The 26301-nt window shown below is 46.1% G+C and overlaps 1 non-coding gene across 1 annotated transcript; it reads left to right on the top strand.

Annotated features, from left to right (window-relative positions):
- The first annotated feature begins 23614 nt into the window (after positions 1-23614).
- On the top strand, positions 23615-23723 carry LOC120658501. The gene has a single exon (XR_005668708.1). It is a non-coding gene; the product is annotated as a small nucleolar RNA R71 (small nucleolar RNA).
- Positions 23724-26301: the final 2578 nt, after the last annotated feature.

Raw genomic sequence — 26301 nt, 5'->3', positions numbered from 1 at the left:
AGCACCTGGAGATGGAGGACAAGAAGAGGAAGGTTGTCCCCGTTGCTACCGGCAGCAACACTCGTCCTCGCCTCCAGCCGCCCCAGCAGTACCAGCAGCAGTACCGGCCTCCTCAGCAGTACCAGCAGAGGCCACCGCAGCAGTACCCGCCTCGACAGCAGCAGCAGGCAGGTCAGGGCTAGAGGTTACCAGCACCTCCGGCTCGTGCTGCTCCACCGGCACCGCAGGCTCCACGTCCGGCAGCTCCTACCGGACAGCAGGCTCAGGGACCCCCTCGCACCTGCTTTCACTGCGGCCAGCCGGGGCACTACGCCAACGCTTGCCCCCGGAAGGCGCAGGTGGGACAGCAGGGGCGCCCAGCTCAGCCCAGGGCGCCACTTCAGGGCAGAGTGAACCATGTGACAGCCGAGTCAGCGGCCGAGGCTCCCAACGTGGTTATTGGTACGTTCATGGTTAATTCATATCCAGCTACAATGCTTTTCGATACTGGTGCTACGCATTCCTTCATTACTCAATCTTTTGTCGAGCATCATGGTATTCATACTAGCACATTAAAGAGGTGCCTATTAGTATCTTCACCGGGAGGACAGCTGAGGTCTCACACTTACTGCCCGAGAGTCAGTGTTTCCTTGAGGGGAGTAGAGTTCTGTACTGATCTGATGGTGCTAGACACCAAGGGCATTGATGTCATTCTGGGAATGGAGACTCTGGCCAAATGGGGAGTCCGGATAGATTATGCTCAGAGGACAGTCTTGCTATCAGCTTCCAGTGGCCAAGAGGTTGTTATCAGTGCAGTAGAGCCTTCTGGATTTCTTCATCAGATGGAGGCTAGACCCACGGACAGTATTCGCGTGGTGTCTGAATTCCCGGATGTCTTTCCGGATGATCTGCCAGGTATGCCGCCTGAACGCGCCATTGAGTTTTTTATTGATCTCTTGCCTAGCACAGCCCCTATTGCAAAGCGGCCCTACCGTATGGCACCTATAGAGCATGAAGAGGTCAAGAAAACTATTGATGAGTTGCTAGCCAAGGGCTATATCCGTCGCAGCTTCTCTCCTTGGGCTTTTCCATTATTGCTGGTAGATAAGAAGGATGGCTCAAAGAGAATGTGTGTTGATTATCGGGAGCTGAATGCAGTCACTATCAAGAACAAGCATCCACTGCCCCGTATTGAGGATCTCTTTGATTTGCTTCGAGGTGCTCGTATATTCTCGAAGATTGATCTTCGTTCGGGTTATTTTCAGCTGAGGATCCGTCCTGGGGATATTCCGAAGATGGCATTCACTTGCAAGTACGGGCTATATGAGTACACGGTCATGTCCTTTGGCTTGACTAATGCCCCGGCTTTCTTCATGCACTTGATGAACATGGTTTTCATGGACTATCTGGATGTCTTTGTGGTGATCTTCATTGATGATATTCTGAATTTCTCCAAGACAGAAGAAGAGCATGAGGAGCATCTGAGACTCGTATTGCAGAGATTGAGAGAGCATCAGCTGTATGCCAAGTTCAGCAAGTGCGAGTTCTGGATTGACGAGGTGCCATTCCTCGGTCATGTTATCTCTCAGGGAGGCATTGCTGTTGATCCGAGCAAGGTGAAGGATGTGCTCGAGTGGGAGACACCGCAGACAGTAAAGGAAGTCAGGTCTTTCTTGGGCTTAGCTGGATATTATCGGAGGTTCATTGAGAATTTCTCCAAAATCGCAAAGCCTTTGACTTCTTTGCTAGAGAAAAATGTGGCTTTCGTGTGGACTGATGAGCGTCAGAGGGCCTTTGATGAGCTGAAGAAAAGGTTGACTACGGCGCCAGTCCTGACTCTGCCAGACCAGACGAAGAGGTTCACGGTGTATTGTGATGCTTCGAAGGATGGTCTTGGGTGTGTTCTGATGCAGGAGGGCAGAGTGATTGCTTATGCTTCACGGTAGTTATGTCGGCATGAGCTGAATTATCCCACTCATGATCTTGAGTTAGCCGCAGTTGTGCATGCTCTGAAGATTTGGAGGCATTACTTGTATGGGCAGCGGTGTGATATCTACACCGATCACAAGAGCCTCAAGTATATTTTCACGCAGAATGAGCTGAACATGCAGCAGAGAAGATGGCTAGAGTTAGTTAAAGATTATGACCTAGAGATTCACTATCATCCGGGCAAGGCCTCATAGTTTGTGTTATACTTGTTGAGTACAAGTTGTGTACTCACTCTTGCCTCTTCTCTACTTTTTCCTCTTGGCTACGCTACTGCTGCTCAGTTCCTGCCGACACGAGGGAGTTCGCTCAGCGCTACCAAGACTACGAGGACTTCTAGGTGTTCGTCTCCCAGTCGACGTCCCTGTGGCGCCCTGCTCAGCTTCGGAGAGTTTTATTCGTATTTGTACTTCGCTTCCGCTGTATCAGACATTTTTTGTCATTAATGTAATAAATAACATTCGTATTTCGCTTTATTATGTCTTATTCGTGATATGTGCTGTGATATACTGTTCATTCTGTTGTATATATGTGTGACTTGATCCTGGCACGTATATGATTGCTCGGTTTATGTTCTTTTATAAACCGGGTGTTACAGAATTCAACCCACCCCATGTTCCTAATTTAAGGTTTGTTAATGGATGTTTTAGATGAACATAAACCCTATCTTGGTTGCCATGTGAATGTAATCATGTTGCTATAGTTGGTTAATTTTTGTAATGTGCTACTCCACCAATGTTTGTCAAGTTTCGGTTAAAATTATTGAATGTAGGGTCAAACCATGTTTGCATTTAATCTAAGTTGTTTAACTTCTTTTGATTTCAAACTCTCAATTTGAATGAAATCACTCTCTATTGCTTAGAGTAGCCAGCCATGTTATTTTATGAAGTTCTTTTATGTTTACTTTTACTCTATAAACGATTGCCTAGTAAAGTAACACTTTTAAGCTTGGTCTTAATTGTTTACTTTATTGGTTTACAACTTTATAGTGAAAGAAAGCTATACTCAAGCACTTCACTAATTTCGACTACCGCATTGCATATAGAAATAATATCGCTAGTCGACGGAACGTACGAACTCATCCAGGAACCAGACGGGGATAATTCTGAAGTCCAGGCCAATGTTATGGAATTAATTGAAGTCCCGAACTCCGATTCGGAAGAGCTAAAACCTACTAACTCTATAGACACCATTGAAGGCAAGCCCCGGTGCGTAATCCCATTATTTTAAATTATGCAACTTATGGTTATTATTTATTTGTGCATTTAAGTTATTGGAGTTGAATGAAAACCTTAGATGCATAATTTTAGGTACCTATTGATTGAACACTAGAAAGTGAGTCCGAATAGATGCTATGCTAATAGGACCGATAAAAGTCGAGTGATTGCCTGTCACTCGCGAGCTTTATAGGAGTTGATTGTTTACTTTCTTGCAATCACTATAAGGACCATGGACGGATTGGATTACAAGTTTCATGGTGGAAATCCGTCTGTGTTGATAAAATTTGCTAAGGCCGCAGTGTGTCGTAATCATGGTTAAGCGTTTGAAAGTACTAGCCACATGTCGTGAATTATGGGTAAGCGGCAAGCCTAGTAACTCCTCGGCCCGGCAAATGGACATACCCCCCACTCTCTCATAGAGATAGGAAGTTAATTTATATCAAAATTTATATTATGTTGCGCAACTCCACAACTGCAGAGAGGGTCAGGCTCTCTATAGTTGGGGAGAGTGGCACTGATCCATGAACCGGAATGAGAAACAAATGGTTGCTTGGGAGTGACTCGTCAGTGCTCCAAGCGTGTGTGTTAGGTTTACCTTGCAAGGATTGGAAATTCGATTCAGAATTGTCCGTTTCTCGCGGATATTTAGACTGCTTGATACCTTTGCCACATAGAGTAAGAAGTGGAACAAAACAATACTCAATATGGTTGGATGAAATTATTTCCTCTACCATATTTGTATAGATAGGTGCTTACCTAGAATGATTAATCCAACTAGAATCTGAAAGCTAAAAATTTGAAATTAAGGACCTAATTTTTATTGCTTTTCAGCAAAAGAAAACCTAGAGTCTTCACAAGCCTGGCATGTCTAGTTAAAGGGATATTATATACCCTTAGTCGGGTCAGCCTTGCTTAGTATTAGTGTACTCAGTCTTGCTTTTGAACTTTGTATTCAGGTAAACTTTGGATGTTTGGTGAGATTGACGTCATGTATGGGCTTCATCATGATGTCATATATCTTCGCTAGATGTCGTTTTCTTTCCGCTGTTTATAAACTCAGAAGAACTTATCTACTTTCAAATTTCTAAGGTACCCTGTTTGAATTCTCAAACTCAGTTTGTAATAACAATTATTGTTGAGGTTTATAAAATTTATGGTCATTGTAATCTCTGAACTCACCTTTGCATGAGGTAAGTTGTTTCGATCAGAAATACAGTGGTTTTATCAGGATTTTACCCGACAGACTATCAGATTACTTCAGTTGAAGTGCGTGTTAACCATTTTAGCTGTTAGGATAATGGTTAGCGTACTTGAGCTGGATTAATTTAGGCGGTTCTACCACAGGACGCCCCCGAATTGTCTGGTGAAGGCGCTGCATCGGCATCGGCCGCGAAGAGGGGGAAGCGGCGCTTGGGCTAACGCGCATGGGGACCATCGGGTTTACCCTGCTCGTGCCCCGGTCCCAGCCGCCTGCCACGCCGTTAAGCTGTCTTTCATCGCGCGCCGCAGTGGAGGGTAAGCAGAGTTGGGCTACGGCCCCTTAGTTTTGTTTTGAATCTTGAATTGCTTCTTGATGCTGCAGAATTTTTGACCTCACATGAAGAGAAAGGTGGAGGAGTCCGCTGATGAGGCCCGCCGGGTCGAGGCGGCTACGTCCCCTCCATCAGTGGGGAGCCCACCACAGACCCGCGCTCGCCGGGAGGGAGCGTAGGATGAGGAAGAGTTGGCCAAGGAGGCCGGGTGGTTGTTGGCGTTTCTTATGCCCCAAATGAATATTAATTCCGCAAGCGCACAAAATCACCGCTGTAGCACTTCACCATGGAGTATTCCAGGGTATAGTATTTTTCCTCAGGGAAGCACTATGGTAAAGAATATCATAAATTGAATGATAACCGTACTAGCTTAGTCAACCAACTAACTAGACGGGGGTAAGACAGATACAGAGATAAGATAAATGGCCAGTCTATGACCGAGTGACACACGGAGGCTCAACTCCTTAGAGAGGTAGTAGCTGAGAGGACAACGAGCGAGATAAGACACCTGATACACTTCTGAACTATCGAGCTAGCCTCTTTAGATCAGACTATCTAACTAATCTTCGGGAAGGTAGAGCTTACTTCGGCAGCCTCAGGGAAGGACTCAGAATGGGATGAGATGGGAGTCCAACGACAGTTGGCACTACTACTATGAAAGCACCCGAACGTGGTGGTCTACGAGGGACGGATAGGGTTGTCACCACCTGCCGCCAACTACAACTGTATCGTGGGGTGGAATACACTTTCTAACTAACACTAAGCTCAGACACCACATCTGCACTCGGTGTTAGGATTGCTCTCGAGGCCTTCAAGAGAAATCCCCCTCAACCTTGAGCACTAACTTGAGATACTCTAGTCCAGACGAGAAAACCCATAAGATAAATTCCCGACTATCAGAGAGATAACTTAGTCTAAGCTAAAGGATACAACTTCTGCGCTCGAGCTGAACACTCAAACTCGAGAAGATAAAAGGAGGCGGAAAGTAAAGCTAACTTAGAAAGTAGGGAAGATAACTTATATTGATAAATTCGAAAGAAGAATTCAAGAGCTATACCAGACTTCTAAGGACTCCGGAATCCCGAGAAAGCTCGACTCGACTCTAACTCCCAAACTACTAATCCTACTCTAGAAAGTGAAGAGAGAATGAGCTCCAAGGTGTGTGTTACAAGTGAGGGATGAGTGCTCTATTTATATCCTTCTAGGGTCAGTTCTGAGCAGGTGAAGCACGTGGTGTCGGTTGGAGGCGGTTGTAGCAGTTGTGCTTAGCCTTCACGCGAAGCCGGGGCTTGAGTGGCTGCAAGGTGGGGCCGGCCGGCCTCCCCTAGGCCGGCCGGCCAAGGGATGTGGCCGGCTGGGCACCGCCTTTGCGTGGACATCCCAGATTGCTTCCTGGAGTCGGTGTAGCTTGCGTAGCTGAAACGCTGTTGACGCTCCTTAGCGCCCCAATTTATATACCGCAAGCGCACGGGTCGTGGTAGCTTTTCCCTTAGAGTATTCCCCCAAGGTTTATCAATCCGTGGATCGACAATGAACTTACAAGGGATTTCCATCTAATCTAACGGATCTATCCTAACATGAAGCATTGATTGCATAAAAAGGGTAAACCTTTGATAAATATGAGTGGTGTACAAAGGTTGATCTCATCCATGAACATCGGTAAGGATAAAGCATGACCGAAGGCATGACTAAACCGATCGCTCGCATTCTAGTTGTAGTTCTAGCTAAACAAGTAAGCACAACATGCATCTCATCCAAAGCCTCTTTAAACCAAAACCTCCAATCCAACCCCTCGGGAACCCCCCTACTCAGGCCACGCCCTGTCACGACACTCCCTTTGGACAAGGGCACCCTGTTGACGCTCCTTAGCGCCCCCGATTTATATACCGCAAGTGCACGGTTTCGTTGAAAATTTTATGAAATTACCTTTCCAACAAGTGGTCATTCGCTTTAGACGGAGTCCAAACGAGAGAGTTATGACCGTTTTACTTTAGCGCTGCATGCTGTCTAGAAAATTTCAGAGTGCACGACCTTCGATGTTTTGGCCATAACTTCTTGTAGGAAACTTCGATTGGCTTCATTCTTGATTCATTGGAACCATAACTTCATGGGGCTTTTGAATATCCAGAAATATGCCGCTATTTTCTTCTGAGGTCGAGCTGGACATTAATGAGAATAATATCTTCTTGTGAATTTATCCGAAGATGTCAATGATCTCGATCATGTGATCTTTGGAGCGTAGTATCGTGCGTCCCTAGGCTTCAAGGTCATCACCATTGATTCACCAGCAAATTTCATGGCTTCAATGATGTGTCTTCTCTATTGTGCTTGCTTTACCCAAGGTGTCGGGATTGGAAGATGCTCCTGTCCTTCGTGTTGATGATCCGAATGGTTTCCTTCCTTGATAGCATCACTCGATTAGAAGTATATCGAGCATCTCACTGGAGAAGATAGGTGGTGTCGTGGTTCTTCTAATCTTGTTGCCTCCAGCTTCAGTTAACTTCAAATCATCATCTTTTGTGTACACAGCCTTCCAATCATCCTTTGACATCATCATCACCTTCTTCGTCAGTTGCTACTACCTCTATCCTCGTTGAATTCCCCTTCATCCATTGCAGAACATGTACCAAACTTCTCCTCCATTGAAAGGTGCATCAAATTATCTTTCCAACAAGTGGTTATTCACCCCGATTAGACTCCGGATAAAGAAGTTATGCTCGTTTTATTACGGCGCTGCAATCTGTCCAGAGGGATTTCAGAACGCGCAGCGTTGAAAGATTTTACCATAACTCTTCACACCGATCTCCAAAGCTGATGGTTCTTGATCTGTTGGAAAGAAGACCTGATGGAGCTTCAAAATAATCTATTATTTGCTCATGGTACTTCTCTGATCTTGGACGAAAAACTCATCACAACAGTAACACTTCATAGAGGATGATGATCGCATGATTTTCTTCGCGGGCATGCTTCATTACCTATTGTTTGAACAAACAATTCTTCCCAAAAACATTAGTCTTTAAAATTAATTGACACGGCGGCATATCTTATTTATCATCTTTTGGTTTGGGGAGTGGGGACTCGATAGCGGATGCTGGGCCACTAACAAAAGTTAGCACCTACCACTAAAGAGCGAATCTTGATGTTGTTGCTGTCATGTCGATGTGGACGTTGTCGATGTTCCATGTCGAGGTTCCTCAATCATCTTGTTGCCGATTGTTGAAATTTGTTGAAGTGGACTATGGACTCCTCGAAGTCCAAGTTTGGTGTCTAGCTTTTTCCACCTGCTTTCAAGGACACAAGCAAGAAAACAAGGGCATATGCAATAATAAAAATTAGGGTTAGTCCAAAAAACTAGATAGATCGCCCTAGGGTTCAAGTTGCCAATCCCCCGGCAACGGCGCCAAAAAAGCTTGTTGACGCTCCTTAGCGCCCCCAATTTATATACCGCAAGCGCACGGGTCGTGGTAGCTTTTCCCTTAGAGTATTCCCCCAAGGTTTATCAATCCGTGGATCGACAATGAACTTACAAGGGATTTCCATCTAATCTAACGGATCTATCCTAACATGAAGCATTGATTGCATAAAAAGGGTAAACCTTTGATAAATATGAGTGGTGTACAAAGGTTGATCTCATCCATGAACATCGGTAAGGATAAAGCATGACCGAAGGCATGACTAAACCGATCGCTCGCATTCTAGTTGTAGTTCTAGCTAAACGAGTAAGCACAACATGCATCTCATCCAAAGCCTTTTTAAACCAAAACCTCCAATCCAACCCCTCGGGAACCCCCCTACTCAGGCCACGCCCTGTCACGACACTCCCTTTGGACAAGGGCACCCTGTTGACGCTCCTCAGCGCCCCCGATTTATATACCGCAAGCGCACGGTTTCGTGTAGCTTTTCCCTTAGAGTATTCCCCCAAGGTTTATCAATCCACGGAACCAAAGAAACAAGAAACAATCTACTAGCATAGAGATTCCTTTGTGTGAGATGGTGAAAACAAATCTAATCTACTAAAAACACGACAAACACCGAAGGTAGCAAGAGAAAGTTAGAGATAACCAATCTAGATCACCTAGATCATGCATATGTTGTAGTTCCAGCTAGATAAAGTGAAGTAAGATAGATGTGAATCTCAATGAAAAGCCTCTTTAAACCCAAAATCTCCAATCCGATCCCTCGATACCCAACCTACTAAGTGGCAACGGCCTGTCACGACGCCACCCCTTTCAACGAGATACCCTGAAGCAAGTCGAACCCCTTTTGGTAGTTCCGCCATGAACCTCTAGCCACCATGACTACACGATCATGTTTAGTGATCTATCTCGATAATAGATCTAGGATGAAGCGAACCCAAAGAAAAGAACGAAATCGAAAGAGGAGAACATGGTCGCTAAACATTCAGAAACACAAATAACTTCACCATGAATGATAGTACATCACAAGATCACAACCGGGGCCCTACCTTGATCTTGATGATCCTAGCTCCAGAACTCCGACGTGGTCTTCCTTGCAAGGTTCCCACGTCGGCTAGGGCGAACCCTAGACAACTAGCACGACCCTCGGCTCTCCGAGAGGTGTGCCTCTATCTTCTCTGCTCCTTGACGTCGTCTCCCGAATTGATCTCTGTGTGAACATTGGGGAGGGGTCTTTAAATAGCCTCAGGGAACCCTCGGCCAAAGGGGAGGTCGAACCGACCTAAAAAAGGTCTGGGCCGGCCGGCCCAATGAGCCTAGGCCGGCCGGCCTGGGACTTTCCTTCGCCGGCTTGTGCTCAACTTTCTCCCCAAGTCTCCTGGAGTCTTCTAGAGTTTATGTCTTTCACGATTGCACCCCTTTAGACGTCGTTATCTTCGAGATTTCTTCGAGGAGAAGGATATGATGGAAAATCCTTCCTTAAATATCTCTTTGCTTTGCTTAGCCCCGAAGTATCTCTATCTTATCTTGTGGGCTTTGTCTTTTGGGCTTCATTGGAGGGTGGATGTGCATGAATGGGCCTCTAATCATCATGGCCTTCGATTCTTTGTTCGGGCTTTGGCCTTTGTCTTTCTTCGTGTCATCGCGTGATCGTGGGCCTCGCCATTTCATGCTCCAAAATTGGTCAAAAACCTGCAAAAACGAAGTACCTCCAAAATATATGTGCAAACGCGAAAACGACCAATAATTGGGCCGAGGTTAGGATGGTTAGTGATTCTGATATTAAATTCATTCCATTATCAAAGTTAAATAGGGGATAAATTGGATACTTAAGGAGCGCCAACATTCCCCCCATGCTTAAACCTTTCTCGTCCTCGAGTAAGTCTTTGATAAAAAATCAGCGCTGCCTTTCAGTGTCCAATCCCTGCACTTGATCATACACGAGAAAACACAATGCTCCCAAAAAATATTTTGCAATTAATAATTCAAGTTGTAACCAGCTTTTTCAACGTGGAAGGTAGATACAAGTTAAATGCTTCCCCACAATTATTAAGCACATGCTCTCAAAATTAAACAAGTCTCAGAATTAAGAAAGTAAGTTCCATAAGTAATGCTAAACCAAGATCAATAATTCAAACCTCATTGCAATTTGCTCATGGAAACTCTCAGCTCATCTTGTCTCTCAATCTTGCTAGAACTCTCTCCTTTCTTTCTCTCATATGTATGTGTGAGGCTTTATCTGGAGCTCTGGAAAGGTTAGTCCTAATAAAAGATATTATAATCAAGATATTATCAAAACAAGAAATACTTCTTATGGATTTACCGAGACTAGTCAAAAAGACCATTGGAAAATAATTTCTTTGTGGAGAGGGAGAGAATGGAACACACACTTTAGATGGTGGACATGTGCAAATGGCAACGGTTGATCCCAAGGCATGACTGAAGTCCTTGTTATCGGATTGCACATGGTTGGAATAATTGAGTATAGAATAATCTTCAAAGTACTTGGAGTTTAATGAAGCTAAAGGAACCGAGGAGCTTTTCATCATCATTCGTTTTTTTTCTTTATTTTTTTTTCTTTTTTTCTTTCTTTTTGCTCGTCAGAACCATTGGCAACACAATGCACTTACTCCACCTCCCCCATGCTTGAACGTTTGCTTGTCCTCAAGTAATGAAGTGACGATAACTTGATGGAGTGAGTGCACAAAACTTTATCAATTCTCTGGACTCAACTTTGGAATTTAATGGAGCATCACCTCGTGAAAGATTGAAGCCAACAGAGGAGGAAAAGGGGCAGGCCGGCCGGCCTAGGGGTGTTGAGCCGGCCGGCCTACTGCCTGTAGGCCTCCACTTCGGATTTTTCTTCTGCGAACTCTTTGATGCTTTCCAAGCTTATGTTTTTCTGAATTTTGCTCTTGATTCCACTGTTTTGCCATCGAAATAAATATATATACTCAATATATAGGTTGTGGTCAAGGAGGTATTTCACAAAAAAGATGTTTTTGGTTAGGGGTGGATATCCAGCGAGGTTTGCGATGTTCCCGGTATAGAAACTCACAATGCATGGATAGAATGGCTTAGCAAAAGAGAGGTATGTAAAAATACGGAATGGTCAGCTTCTTAGTCTCTTACCAAAGAAGATAAATCCTGAATTAATTCACTTGAAAATAATTCTTGCTCTATGGTTTGTTATGATATATCATTTAGGCTTGTAGAAGGGTAGAGCAATTGCAAAAGGTATCAATGACAAGGTTCGCTCAAAATTAAATCCAAATTAAATTTTCCTTGACAAGCTTAAGTAAGAGAGCAAGAGTAAAAGACATGGGTCTTAATTTATCATAATCTCCACAATTGAATGAGCCGGCATTTAATTAATTTTCAGATCATGTTAGAGAGAGCATTAGTTTAATCATGCATAAACCAAGCATAAGAAAGTAGACAAAGCGGCAACGATCATCACATTTTAACATGGCACAAACTTTCTATCATCATTACTAACCATAACATTAAAGCATGGGTGATGCATTTATTTATCATGGTGATGAAGACAAAAGAAAACAAATTGCACACATGCTGAAATAAATAAAACAGAAAAATTGCTACGCACACACAAGCTTGCACACATGCTGAAAATAAATGAAAAGAAATAGAAAATCCAAACCACACGTGCGAGCATTTTATTCATGGTCATGCTGTCGATCAATCTCCTTGATTGGCTCTTGCGTTGTATCCTTGATCATAATACTGCTGAAATGCTCCTCCATTAAATTGTTCTGGTGGCGCCAGGCCTAGAAGTCCCATTTGATATGCAATTCCTGCAGTTCCATCTTCTAGTTGGGTTGTATGCCTCCGGATGGCGTCTATATCTTCCATGTTTCTTCTTGCATAGGCACCCATGATTCTCATTCCTTGTTCTGGTTGAGGGAGGTCAAAATATTGTGCTCCAAATGACGGGTCGGGCATCTCTCCTTGGTATGATGAGGGTGGGTAGCCGTAGTTGCTAAATGGTGGGGGTGCCGCCGCAGCGTGTCCCCATGCTTGTTCTTGGCCTCCTTCCCATTGACTCGTCCATCCTTGCGGGTATCCCTGTCTACTTGATGCACCTTGAAATTCATTCCTCCAATAAGCAGAACTTGGCGGTGGAAGGTTTACTTCCAAGTCTTCTTGTTGTGCCGATGCCAATGTCCCTTCAATTAACCTTCCTCTTTTTGATTTCTTCACCTTTTTCCCAATATTTTCAACTCGCCAATCAGTCCTCCCTCTTGCAAATAATTTCAGCCTTTGATCGGGGAGGGAAATATCCATCTCAAAAATAGTAAATCCCTTCTTTTCATCCCCTCCGATATAATGGCCTTGCCTTAAATGATCAATCCCAATATCTCTTCCCGGGACATAAAATTTTTGGATCACTCGTAACCTCGGATTCATGGCTCGGGCTATCATTGTGAGATAACATCCCGAACCAACTTCTCCCGTGCCGGATGATGCTTCACAAAGCCACCTTTCAACCATGATGTTGGTGGGATCAATTACTTGCTTCTTCACCAATGCAGCATACATCCAATTTAATTCTTGGTTGGTGACCTTCGATTCTCTCATCATCCCGAGAATTCTCTTGCTCAACCAAGAGTGGAATATTTGGAGGGTCACATTACTTATATTTTTCCTTTGGCGGTTGACATCTTTTGCTATCTTTCTCCAAAATTCATCAAGCTCTCCATTTTCAACTTGCACCATTTCATATGCATTACTTTTAAATCCGAGCAAGCTTCCTATTTCACCATAGGTGATTACTTTCTCTTCATTCTTGAGCCTAAATTTCAGACATGGAACTTCTTCATCATCCATCACTTCCGTTGATTTTTCTAATGTCATGAACATCTCAAGAGCCACTTCTTCTTGCATATCAACCGTGACACCGTCGGAAAATAACTTCCAACCGATGTTCTACAATAGCTCATAGATGTCATGATGAAATCCCAGCTTCACCAATGCTTCATCATCAAAATCATAATTTGCTCGTAGTCTTCCCTTCATGAACTTGAGCCTTTCTTCTTCTTCCTTCGACAAGATAATAAACCCATATTCCGAATTCTTGGGCTTGTATGGCGGTGGTGCAGATGATCTTGTCGAACGCCGTGGAGGAGGTGGTATCCCTTCGGTGAATCTCATGGAGGAGCTTCTCGGGTCTCTCATCCCACCAAGGAGCAGCATGTCGCTCCTCGGTGCGGGGTTGTCTTCCTCCATGCTCCGCGGAGACTCGGCAACGGCGCCAGAAAAGCTTGTTGACGCTCCTTAGCGCCCCCGATTTATATACCGCAAGCGCACGGTTTCGTGTAGCTTTTCCCTTAGAGTATTCTCCCAAGGTTTATCAATCCACGGAACCAAAGAAACAAGAAACAATCTACTAGCATAGAGATTCCTTTGTGTGAGATGGTGAAAACGAATCTAATCTACTAAAAACACGACAAACACCGAAGGTAGCAAGAAAAAGTTAGAGATAACCAATCTAGATCACCTAGATCATGCATATGTTGTAGTTCCAGCTAGATAAAGTGAAGTAAGATAGATGTGAATCTCAATGAAAAGCCTCTTTAAACCCAAAATCTCCAATCCGATCCCTCGATACCCAACCTACTAAGTGGCAACGGCCTGTCACGACACCACCCCTTTCAACGAGATACCCTGAAGCAAGTCGAACCCCCTTTGGTAGTTCCGCCATGAACCTCTAGCCACCATGACTACAAGATCATGCTAAGTGATCTATCTCGATAATAGATCTAGGATGAAGCGAACCCAAAGAAAAGAACGAAATCGAAAGAGGAGAACATGGTCGCTAAACATTCAGAAACACAAATAACTTCACCATGAATGATAGTACATCACAAGATCACAACCGGGGCCCTACCTTGATCTTGATTATCCTAGCTCTAGAACTCCGATGTGGTCTTCCTTGCAAGGTTCCCACGTCAGCTAGGGCGAACCCTAGACAACTAGCACGACCCTCGGCTCTCCAAGAGGTGTCCCTCTATCTTCTCTGCTCCTTGACGTCGTCTCCCGAATTGATCTTTGCGTGAACCTTGGGGAGGGGTCTTTAAATAGCCTCAGGGAACCCTCGGTCAAAGGGGAGGTCAAACCGACCTAAAAAAGGTCTGGGCCGGCCGGCCCAATGAGCCTAGGCCGGCCGGCCTGGGACTTTCCTTCACCGGCTTGTGCTCAACTTTCTCCCCAAGTCTCCTGGAGTCTTCTAGAGTTTATGTCTTTCACGATTGCACCCCTTTAGACGTCGTTATCTTCGAGATTTCTTTGAGGAGAAGGATAGGATGGAAAATCCTTCCTTAAATATCTCTTTGCTTTGCTTAGCCCCGAAGTATCTCGATCTTATCTTGTGGGCTTTGTCTTTTGGGCTTCATTGGAGGGTGGATGTGCATGAATGGGCCTCTAATCATCATGGCCTTCGATCCTTTGTTCGGGCTTTGGCCTTTGTCTTTCTTCGTGTCATCGCGTGATCTTGGGCCTCGCCATTTCATGCTCCAAAATTGGTCAAAAACCTGCAAAAATGAAGTACCTCCAAAATATATGTGCAAACGCGAAAACGACCAATAATTGGGCCGAGGTTAGGATGGTTAGTGATTCTGATATTAAATTCATGCCATTATCAAAGTTAAACAGGGGATAAAATGGATACTTAAGGAGCGCCAACACACCCATAAGCACGCTAGTGTCGAACCCCCCTGGGTAGATCCGGTATGAACTCCTAGCCACCATAGCTACAAGAACACCCCATGCAATCTATCTCGAGAATAGATCTAGGAATAAGCACACCCAAGGCAAGAATGAAATCAAAGAGGAGAGACATGATCGCTAAATAGATCGGATGACATGAAGACATTACTCACATAATAGATTCGTTTGGATCATCACCACCGCGTATACACCATTGACGACTCCAACTAGCTCATGAACTCCACCATGACACAACCACGCAGGGAGGCCATGACGGCTAGGGGTGGCCTAAGCCATCTCCTAGACAACTTCGAAGACTTGCGGCGGCCGTCGTCTCCCTCCGGTCTTGGCCCTAGGTTTTCGTCGAGTTCTGGGTGGATGGATGCTGCGAGTTGAATAAGGTGCGAGTTATTTATAAGCCGAGGAAGCCACCGGTCGAAGGGGAAGCCGAACCGCCTCGGAAACGGGCTAGGCCGGCTGGCCCCATGGGCCTAGGCCGGCCGGCCTACCCTCTTTCGCGTGTAGACGCCTCGCATCTTCTAGAGTTTATGTCCTTCACGATTGCACCCCTTTGGACATCGTTATCTTTGAGATATCTTCGAGGAAAGGATGGGATAGCGAATCCTTCCTTAAATCTTCATTTGCTTTGCTTAATCCCGAAGTATCTTGATCTCATCTTCGTGGGCTCGGTCCTTTGGGCTCTCTTGGAGGATGGATGTGCGTGAATGGGCTTCGAATCAACATGGGCTTTGGTCCTCCCTTTGGGCTTTGGCCTTCGTCTTTCCCCGTGTCAGCGCTCGATCACGAGCCTCGTCATTTCATGCTCCAAAATAGGCCAAAAACCTGCAAAAACGAAGTTCCTCCAAAATATATGTGCAAGTGTGAAAATGACCAATAATTAGGCCGGGGTTAGGACGGTTAGTGATTTTGATATTAAATTCATGCCATTATCAATGATAAACAAGGGATAAAAGGGGTACTTAAGGAGCACCAACAAACGCAGCCAAGGCCAAGCCGGCCAGCCTAGGGGAGGCCGGCCGGCCTCCCTCTGGCTCTCCTCAGCCCTCCGATGCACCGACGTTGTAAGTGGACGCTCGTGATCTTCCAGGGAAGTGGATTGCTGACTTGGACATGTCTTTGTACTGAGTTGTGGGTCCTTTGATCCTTGTGCAAGCATTTCGGTCCATATGATCAAACTGACATCCAATCCTCGGCTTAGATGCACTTGGACTTGTTACATTGGTCCTGGATCGAAGAAGTGGCAGTGTACGTGGAGTTGCCAGGCCGGCCGGCCTGGGATCTTGCCCATTTTCATCCCTTTTTGTCATGTATTCTCCTGAAATCAGAACTCATCCAAAACTTGTGGAACTTATTAGAATTAAATAAAATATGAATGGAATATAGTGTAATGCTCGATTTATTTCCGAGAAGTGACGGTCAGAACGTAAAATAATGGCCATCAACAACGGTCCGAGGCCGCACCGACGGAGGAGATGCGGACGCCACCCGTGTCGCTGCCGAGTCCGCCGCAGGAGAACCCAGGCCGGGAGCTGTTTCCCGTTGGCTAGGACCCCGTCCTACCTGGGGCCAGCCGCGCGGGGCAGCCAGAGGCTGGGCGGGACGAGTCGGCCAGGCTGGCGGAGGAACTCCTCACCGCCGCACGCTGCGTGATGGAATCGGCCGAGGTGAGATGCCACCCTCTGGCTGTGTATTTTTTCATGTCATATTAGATTCATTGCTGATTGCATTTTTCCTGTTAGTCACTGGCCAGCCTAAGCCAGCGAGTCGCCGAGAGGTTGCGGGGGTGCCGGCCGCGGAAGGCCGGCTCGAGCAGCTCGAGTCCCGGATGGCCGAGCTGGAGGCCGCGGAGGCGAGGGAGGGTGCCACCGAGGGCAAGCTCGGCCTGGGGCACCAAGTGTTGACATTTCTTAGCGCAATCACTAGGAATGATTAATCCTTAGCGACAGCGCCAGAAATGTCTGTTGGCGGTCCTTAGTGCAATCACTAGAAATGAGGGCGCCGAACCCATCCTAGCAACTGCACTCAAAGGGTGCCACTCTCTTGGCATAATCAATATGATTACAGATGGATCCGCAAGCGCACGGATATATCGTTGTAGCATTTCACCCGGAGAGTAAGGGTATCATCATTTATTTGTGTCCCAAAGGATGGCAGCGGCAAAGGTATTGTACTCAACATTAACCATGACATTGTGCCTCAAGCAATAGGCAATACTCTAATAGGGGTAAGTATAGATAAAGAATAAGTAAGGGTAATGTGATACATCACACATCCACACTCCAAGAGGAAGGAATAAAGGAAAGAAACTATAAAATAAAGAACTACTCTATCCTACGTCAAGTTAGCTGGAGCTTAGGCTAGGTTAGGTGTCCTAGTGCTTCTATCCAAAGCTGGGGTTATGTTAGATCATGGTTAGGACTGCAGGTGCCAGGAAAATGGGATAGTGGGGAGAAGGTCCCACACCGGAGTACATCCAGTCCCGTTATCTCTTTGCATGAACTCCTACACTGAACCCGAACGTCAGGGAGTACGCTAAACGCAACACCGCTGTTACACCGGACGGACAGGGCTGTCACCACCTGCCATCTACCCCAGTCACACCGTGGACTACTGTCATATCCAAAGGATCCCGCATACCCAAGCACCACGCTCGTGTATGAAGTCACTACTCTAGTGCCCCCAGGTCTCCCACCCTTTGGATGGACGAGTAAAACACTAGAGCAAGCCTGAAAGCACAACAAACCTCTATCTGTACCCGGATCATCTGGCCTAACCAAGACCATAGCATAACTTATGAATGAACTAAGCATGGATTGATAAACTATCAAGATAGCAAAGCAACCATGGCAAAAATATATATTATGAATAGAAATCTGACAAGTCGGATACAAAGCCATACTAGGAGCTGAGGATTGCTCAACGACTCCGAGTACGACTTGCTCGCTAAAGAGAACTAGCCTAGCTCCACTACCTAGCTAAGAGAGCAAGAGAGAGGAGAGCCTTCTTGGAGAGAATGGAATGAAGTGTGTGTGTGTTGAGAGGGGTGAGAGGGGGCCCTATTTATAGCTCTAAAGGTCGGTTTCCCGCCAACGCATATATGGAAGGTGATCAGGTGCCTTGGCAGCCACTCCTCCTCGAAGTGCACCTAGACGGGAACCAGACCAGGTTCGGCCGACCCCACCTTGCAGCCTCTCGGCCTGATCTTCTGCTGGATGGTATATTCTTTGATCCTTATCCTTATCCTCTGGTGCATCTTGTATGGAGACCCCATTTCCTCTGATATGTGGGCCCTCTTTGTAAGGGTGTGACGCCGAATGCGATATTCTGTGTAGTTGTATGGCGTCTGCTGTGTGTTTTCGTCTTATTCCACTCCTGCTCATCTGAAATGTACAAAACTCGAAAACAACTATGGAGCGAGGTTAGTGATACAAATATGTGAGTAAGACATGTAGTTTTCCTTTATTATTGAGTATAGTTGACGGGTAAAAATGGCATTTAAGCACCGTCAACAACTCCCCCAAGCTAGCCCTTTGCTCGTCCCGAGCAAAGTTTTAGACTTACGTTGTTGATCAGGAGTTGCTACAATGTCGCATTCCTGACTTATGCCCAAGGCACAACCGAGTGTTCTTACCTTTATTCTGAATAAGTTGGCCTTGATCGCACCTTTTACCTTACTCCTGTGGGGCTTATAGCATCATCCTCATATTTGGCGGTTGAGGGTCAGAACGGCTTATAGAGTACCACTTACCACTCCTTTGTTCATCCGACAATCCGGAGGTTTTACAAAGTTTTTGAAAAGAAATATTGTAGTTCCTCGGGTGATCTCTCGGATCACTCAAATGTGTTTCATTCCTCACCAAGGCCTTTTTTATGTGCCTTTGTTTTCCATCCTACTTCTAATGGCTCTTTTTGGTGGATCTGTAGGTATGGAGGATGTAAAGGCAACCTGCTTCTCATATTTTGCTATGTCAAAGACCGGATCCAAAGGAGAAACAAGTCATAAGCCTTGATCAAGATGTGCAAGTGTGTGGATATTTTTGGTGGATGGTGAATGAAACTCCTTCATATGAATTCTCTCTCCCTTGTATATATATATTTTTTGGTATGGGCTATATTTTGTTTTTCTTTTTCTTTCTTTCTTTTTTTTTGACATGCCTTGTGGGCATGTGGCATACATTCTTTGGGTATGCATCTTTTCTTTTTTTTTAACATGCCTTGTGGGCATGTGGCATACCTTCTTTGGGTATGCATCTTTTATTTCTTTTTGTATAGCCCATACATCATGTAGGTAACTTTGGAGAGAGATAAACATGGTACAACATGGAGTTTTATTTGTGGATGGATGGATGTACTTGCTATCTTCCAAGTGTTTTAAGTATAGCATGTGGGTGGACGTGTACGTGATCTTGATCATGGGCGTATGAAGTGATTCTCTCAAAGGGTCACAACAATTTGACAAATCTCAATGAGAAGACAAGTTGCATATGTGGAAAGGTTTCTCAAACATGTAACTCATATGGCTCTGGATGGGAATTACATATCGCCGAGGAACTTTATTTTTGTATTTTTGAAAAGAAATACTCCGGATATCAAGCATCACGTAGGAGAAGATCATAGCTACTCTTTTCAGCCATATCATAACCCACAACAACCTAGATTCGAATTTTGCTTTTCGCTTCCCACAAGTTTCAAGCTTAAGGTTTGAACATCTAGCCACCAAACTTAGAACTTAGGGAGAGCACAAGGTTGTAACTAGGCATATGAGAGGAACTAACAGAGCAACTATTCATCATCTCAACAAGGAAAAACTACACATGCTTATTACACATACTGGAGAGCAAGTAAATATTTTTGGGTTTTTTAAAGGTTTTACCAATTTTTATTTGATTTTAGTCATGCAAATTTATATGGATTTTCAGAATTTTACAAATTTTTGTTTGGTTTCATGCAAGGTTTTGAAAGCAGTAAAGATGGAGTTTGATACAAGGTACCTCTCATGGGGGTCCTCCCCCAAGCTAGCTTCAGGCTCACTGCTGCTGGTTGGGATTAAACCCAGCCCAACGGTAGTAGGCCCTCCACTCCTCCTGGGATTGCTGCTGTTGCTGCTCCAGGTTGCGGATCCTCTCGCTTGTGTATCACTGCCAGTTCTGAGTTGACTCGATGTGCTGGCCCAGCGACTTGTCGATGAGGGTGGTGCGTACGTTCAACTCGCCCATCTGCCGAGTCAGAGTGGCGAAGCCTCTAGGCGAAGCTGTACGTCGCGGGGGACCACTGGAGCTGGAACTGGTGGACCGGTGCCCTGAGGCCTACCGTGCCCACTCGGTGGAGCTAGCACTCTGCCATGATGAACCTCCAGCCTCATATTGCTGTGGTTGAGGCTGAGGTTGCTGCTGCATGAATTCTTCCCTCCTGGCCCTGCTTCTTGTAACCCTGCCAGGAAGACCAAAAACACTATGCCGGCGGCTCTCCTCTTGTGGAACAAGAGGGATGGTTAGCGAACGGCAATTATACAAATGATACCCCGTGTTTGGCAACGGGATTTCATTTGCATAACCAAGCGAAAAGAAAATCAAGGAGTCATCCGGGCCTTTCTTGAGTGTGTGGCCTTGAACCAACTACGCCTCATCGATCATAACACGGAGCTCCTCAATGAAGGGAACGGGGTTCCCATCTAAGATTCCCATGTTTGATGCGATGCGGGTAACTAAAGAAGTGCATTCAATAGGACCCGTCATCCGAAAATTTGTGAGCCATTGCTTGACCATTGCTTGTGCGGGGGAGATTTGGATTTTGTTGACCATGGCGTATAATATCATCAGCTCATCATTCTGCACTGGTCGTGGATTATCTCTTGGAAAGAGAGTGATAGCCACCCACTTGTGCATCAAACAAAGAGTTGGATTTTGAATGTCATTGCACCGAGGTGCAAACTTGCCATGAACAACTTGACCCGAAATCAAACCCCAAAACTCATTTCAATCAAAACCGCGGCAAGCTTTTGCAAGGGAAACTGGCAAGCGCACGCTCAAACCAAGGAGGCGACTGAAATTTCTCCAATTAAAATAGTGTTCAATTCCAAAAAAAGTCGGAAAGAAACACCATCGTCCACCTCCTGAAGAGTGCAAAGAAACTGGATGGTGAGGAGACGAGAACCATTCTCCTCAACGTGCACAAAACCATCCCATCCAACCGCATGCCAAACACGAGCGAAGTCAACGTCCATACCTATTTTTTCGAGAAGGTCCGGGTTGAAAGCTCTGGTATGACCAAAGCTTCGATTCTTGATCATGGCGTAGGCTTGACGCTCGCGGTCATCTCGCAAGTCAAGGTACAGTGCATCATCTTCATCTATCTCCATGTCCTCGGCTTGCGGGTCTGCAGCTTTCTCCTCAAACTGTTCTTCTTGTTCGTCTTGTTCATAGTCCATCGTGGTCGATGTTGGTGCAGGTTTGGGGGAATGATGAGAGCTTGACTCGCCCTGTGAATGGGACGAGCCCAACCTCGTCATCCTTTTGAGAGCTCCGGAAATCTTCCGCCCTACACCTCTCATGCTTGCAACAAGAACGAACAAGAACGAATGAGAACAACTCGATTCGGGTTACGTTAGTGACATGAAAATGAGACTCTTACCCGAAAGTTGTTCTTCCAAATGTGTGGACAGTCTTGCAGCAAAGAAATGAGAGAGAGTGTGTGTTCTTGCAATCAAACTTGAGCCAAAATCCAAAGGAAACCAGAGCAAGAATGTGTGAGAGGGAGTGAGAGTGGAGAGTGTGAGCATGAGAGCTCATCACCCCTCTCTCGGCCTCGATTTGAAGGAAACTGGGCGAGTGCACCCGAGGAGAAGCCAGGCACAATGGCCAGGAAGCCGTTGGAAAAAGTGGGGCCCAGGAGCCGTTGGCCCTGGGTCGGCCGACCTGTGGGGTCGGCCGGCCCCAAGGTGGGCCCCCTGGTGCCCCCCTTTGGCCAGGTGATTCCTCAACGGTCTTGAACTTTGAAAATACGGTGCATGGCCAAAAGTTTGCTCGAAAAGATGTCCAAATTATTTTTCCCAAAGGATTTTAGAACTCAGAAAATATTTTTGGTATTTTTGTGAAAAGGGAAAGGTGCTAGAAAAATTCCAGCATGCAGAAAACACTTTTTGAAAATTTTCAAATATGCAGTGGGGAAAAACAAATGCGGTGCAAAGAAAATTTGAAAAGGTGGAAAAGCAAATATGCGATAAATACCAATTTACCTTTGGCAAGGGCGCGTCGTTTAAAGTCCGACGTGCACGACTTTTCTCCATTGTTCTTACCATTTGTCGGCTCGTCCTGGAGAACTGGACGAGGCCGAACTCTCGACCTTCCACCACACCTTCTTTTCCTTCTTCTTTCTTTTAGGTACGGAGGGTCGTTGTTCTGGCTGGGGTTCTGGTGCACCCCAGAGTGCTTGTCCTTCACTGTCTTGTTGGATCATGAAGCGCTGCTCTTCCCTTTTCTTAAACCTGAAAAACATATCCTCCCTTCCGACACGGAAACGGATTTCTCCCTTTCCGACATCGATCCTTGCCTTGGCAGACCTTAGAAAAGGTCGCCCAAGTACGAGTTCGACTCCAAGGTCGCCCTCCATATCCATTACCACAAAGTCGGCAAAGACAAAGGAGTCTCGTACTCATATGAAAATGTGTTCGGCTATCCCTTCGGGATTCCGAATGGTTGAATCTGCAAGCTGTACGAGCATAGTTGTTAGGGAAAGAGCCGGATAATCAAGTTCTTCGTATATTACCTTGGGCATTATATTTACGCTTGCCCCCAGATCGCAAAGGCATAACTCGGAGTGTTTGATGTAGATCGAGCAGCTGATCATGGGGACCCCTGGATCCTCTTGCACCGCTGCCACCATGCCATCCCAAACATCGTTCCTTGGAGGATAGTACCTACCTTCATGGTTATTGCGTGGTGGCCTTCGGGACGAGTTACCCCATCCGGTAAACACCACGCTGACATTTTCAACGGGAGACTCGGGTTGCCTCGGGATCTTCCCGCTCTCAACAGCAGGTAACGAAGCAGCAATTTGTGCAAGCTAGGTTTCGATCATTTTGTTGAAACTTAACTGGTTTTTAAGAGTTGAAGACAAAGTTTTAAGCTTGACATTTAAACTTTCCAGGGATTTATCATTGGCCAAAAGCTTTTTATTTATATTTTTGTTGATTTTAACTTGGACAAGAACATGTTCTCTCAAGGGAGGTTGGTTTGAATTGAAATTCGAATTGAAAGAAGGATTATAGTTGTTACCTCCCTGAAAAGGTGGACATGGCAGGTTCCACCCCTGGCCTCCTTGTGGTGGACGGTACCCGTTGTTGTTGTTGTTTAGGTAGGCGCAGTCTTCACGGGTTTCGGGACAGTCATTCCCCGAATGTCCATCGTTACCGCAGACTTCGCACGTGGAGTGCGATTCCATGGAACGAGCATAGTTTTCTCTATGCTTCTTGAATTCGGCCCTTTCGCCGAGATGCTTCAGTAGGAGGCCCAGTTTGGCAATGATCATATCCTTCTCATTGACGGTATGCGTACCCTTGGTACGGGGTTGGAGTCGTTCATCGCTCCACCCTTGATTAGAGACCATTTTCTCGACTAATGCTTTGGATTTGGCAATGGTCAGGTCGAGGAAGGCTCCTCCAGCAGCGGCATCAATATTGGCTCGAGATGTCATTGTGAGCCTGTTGTAGAAGCTTTGCAGGACGATCCACTCGTCCATGCCGTGGTGAGGACAGGCCAGGATGTATTCCTGCAGCCTCTCCCAAGCTTCTGGGATGGATTCCATCCCCGTCTGCTGGAAACTTGATATTCTCCCGTGCAGAGCATTTGTTTTGCCCAGCGGGAAGAATTTTGCGAGGAACGCCTTGGAGCATTTGGCCCAGGTGTCGGTGTATTTTTCCTTGTAAAACCATTGTTTCGCCTTCCCCAGGAGGGAAAAGGGAAACAGACGAAGCTTGACAACGTCGGCGGCGACACCCCGTATGACTACGGTGTCGCAGAGCTCTAGAAAGTTCAGCAAATGTGCATTTGCATCCTCATTTGGCTTGCCACAGAATGGGCTAGCCTGCACCATGTTTATGAGACTTGATTTGAGCTCGAAGTTCACGTCCCCGACATTGATGTTGGGGCCAGTGGCCACATTGTCGGTGGAGGGGACGGAGAACTCGCGGAGAGTCTTTTCAGCCATAGTCTCAAGAACGAGTGGTGCTTCCGAAATGGGTTCCTGTGCCAGGAGGATAGCGAGAGGAGGAACGATGCGAGGTCGTGCCCTTCTCACGAGCCTATCTGGATTGTCTGTGTAGTTTTTCGGCAGGGAGCAACCAGTCATACACTACCCCTATTTTCATTCAAATAAAAAATAAAAGAAGATATAAAGTGACATTAGCCTGAAAGAGTAAAGACTATATCCTGAGTACAAGGTCTAAGTTAATATCAGCACAATATCTTTGTTCACATGCCGTCCCCGGCAACGGCGCCAGAAATGCTTGTTGACATTTCTTAGCGCAATCACTAGGAATGGTTAATCCTTAGCGACAGTGCCAGAAATGTCAGTTGGCGGTCCTTAGTGCAATCACTAGAAATGAGGGCGCCGAACCCATCCTAGCAACTGCACTCAAGGGGTGCCACTCTCTCATGGTATAATCAATACGATTACAGATCAATCCGCAAGCGCATGGATATACCGTTGTAGCATTTCACCCAGAGAGTAAGGGTATCGTCATTTATTTGTGTCCCAAAGGATGGCAGTGGCAAAGGTATTGTACTCAACATTAACCATGACATTGTGCCTCAAGCAATAGGCAATACTCTAACAGGGGTAAGTACAGATAGAGAATAAGCAATGGTAATGTGACACAGCACACATCCACACTCCAAGAGGAAGGAATAAAGGAAAGAAACTATAAAATAAAGAACTACTCTATCCTACGTCAAGTCAGCTGGAGCTTAGGCTAGGTTAGATGTCCTAGTGCTTCTATCCAAAGCTGGGATTATGTTAGATCATGGTTAGGATTGCAGGTGCCAGGAAAATGGGATAGCGGGGAGAAGGTCCCGCACCGGAGTACATCCAGTCCCGTTACCTCTTTGCACTGCTGTTACGCCGGACGGACAGGGCTGTCACCACCTGCTGTCTACCCCAGTCACACCGTGGAGCACGGTCATATCCGAAGGATCCCGCATGCCCGAGCACCATGCTCGTGTATGAAGTCACTACTCTAGTGCCCCCAGGTCTCCCACCCTTCGGATGGATGAGTAAAACACTAGAGCAAGCCCGAAAGCACAACAAACCCCTATCCATACCCGAATCATCTGGCCTAACCAAGACCGTAGCATAACTTATGAATGAACGAAGCATGGATTGATAAACTATTAAGATAGCAAAGCAACCATGGCAAAACTCTATATTATGAATAGAAGTCTGACAAGTCGCATACAAAGCCATACCAGGAGCCGAGGATTGCTCAACGACTCCGAGGACGACTTGCTCGCTAAAGAGAACTAGCCTAGCTCCACTACCTAGCTAATAGAGCAAGAGAGGGGAGAGCCTTTACTTGCCGGGTTGAGAGCTTATCATCAAGCGCGCAAATAGTAAAAGGTGATGCAGGGTGGTTCCCGGACTAACAGGGTTGTGCTGGCAATGACTGGTTACGTTGGGGGGTGTCTACACTGAGTAGACTTGGGCAGATCGGGCTGGCCGAGCCCAGCCTCCGAGTGTGTTAGGCGAGTCGGGCAGACCAACGTGCAGCCCCCGACTGTGCTGAACAAGTCGGGAAAAAGAACAGATAAGTACAAGTAACTGAAAACTTTGAACTTTATTAACAATTGATAGGTCGAGTACATAGCTTTGTTTATTGTTCTTCTACTTATAGAAGCGACGAAGGTGTTCGATGTTCCATGGGTTGCCCACGTCCATTCCATCTTCGCGCTGGAGCCTGTAGGTTCCTGGGATGACTACACTGCTCACAATGAAGGGGCCGTCCCATGGAGAAGTTAGCTTGCCTCCGGGGAATTAGACATTTTTGTCATGATAACGACGAAGCTGTTGCTCGTACTAGGCATGCTGGAGGGCTGCCATGAGACAGTGCTCCTCGGCCGAGTCGAGATCGGTTCACCGAGTTGTTTCGGCCTCGCCTTGGTCGTAGTTCTGGGTGTGCGGAGCACCAAAGGCGATATCCGTCGGGAGGATAGCCTCAGAATCGTAGACCATGAAGAAGGGGGAGTAGCCGGTGGCCCGACTTCTCTGCGTGTGCAGCCCCCATACTACTTTGGGTAGTTCTTGGATCCATTTGGAGCCGTATTTTTCAATCGGGTCGAATATTCTAGCTTTGAGCCCCTGGAGGATCAAGCCATTGGTGCGTTCCACCTGGCCGTTGCACCTTGGGTGAGCCACGAAGGCGTAGTATAC

This window comes from Panicum virgatum, chromosome 1K (assembly GCF_016808335.1).
Source record: "Panicum virgatum strain AP13 chromosome 1K, P.virgatum_v5, whole genome shotgun sequence".
Taxonomy (NCBI): Eukaryota; Viridiplantae; Streptophyta; class Magnoliopsida; order Poales; family Poaceae; genus Panicum; species Panicum virgatum.
This window is presented reverse-complemented; position numbering and strand designations above follow the sequence as displayed.